This window comes from Cupressus sempervirens, chromosome 1 (genome assembly GCF_028749045.1).
Source record: "Cupressus sempervirens isolate cs-2001-9-10 chromosome 1, ASM2874904v1, whole genome shotgun sequence".
Taxonomy (NCBI): Eukaryota; Viridiplantae; Streptophyta; class Pinopsida; order Cupressales; family Cupressaceae; genus Cupressus; species Cupressus sempervirens.
The window spans coordinates 289,387,339-289,388,474 of NC_143118.1; positions in this window are offsets into that span (position 1 = coordinate 289,387,339).

Consider the following 1,136-nt stretch of genomic DNA (forward strand, 5'->3'; position numbering starts at 1 on the left):
AACTATGATAGCTATGTTCCTAGTTCCAAATGTATTGAATTTGCATTTGAAGCCAAACTATCACTCAAGAAAAATAGTAAGAAATCAAAGGCCAATCAATTAGGAAGTGATTAAAAATAAGAAAAAAGTTATGGCAGTGATCTTGAAGTTGTTGAAGCCCTACTTGCAAAGAAATATTCCAAAGGTAGAGGAAAGTACAAAGGCAAGATTCCTCTAATCTACTTTTATTGTGAAGAAATTGGTCACATCACTGCTAGGTGTCCAAACAAAGAAAATAAGGATGAGAAGAAAAGCAATAAGTACAAAGACAAGAAGGAATTCAAGAACTACAAGGACAAAGGTAAGAAATCTTTTTTTATGGCTAAAGATTCTGATAACAATGAAGATGAAATGGTATATATTGCTATAAAAGATGAATCTAATGATGAAGGAGATACAATGACACATATCTCTCATATTAACAAAAATGATACTTAGATTATTAATAGTGGGTGCTTACATCATATGATTGGAGACAAAATAATATTTGAGCACATGGAATATTATGATGGCGGTAGTGTGAGATTTGAAAATAATGAATTTTGTAACATAAAAGGAAGAGGATGTATCTTTTTGACCAATTAACTTATATATGATAATGCTTATTAGGTTGAAGGACTAATTCATAATCTACTAAGTGTAGCACAATTGAATAACATTGAATTCAAGGTAGAATTCATGGATGGAAAGGCCAAACTGCTGGATGGAAAAATAAATTTGCTTAGATCTGGTAAACAAACAAAAGGTAATCTATTTTATCTTGATCTCAGTGAAAGTTCATGTTTTATTGCTCAAGTAGAAGAAAGCTGGTTATAACACAAATGATTATGTCATATAAACTTTGATAATCTAGATAAGATAAGAAAACACAAAAGAGTAAGAGGTATTCCTATTTTGAAGAAACCTAATATAGATCTATGCAAAAATTGCCAAATTGGTAAGATGGGAAAGACTAGTTTCAAAAAAAAAAACTATCATTTTGAAGAAATGTTAGAGCTTGTATATAAAAACTTATGTGGACCTATTGGAATATAGAGTTATATTGGAGAAAAGTTTTTCATTCTTTTTCTTGATGATTATTCTAGAATGATGACTGT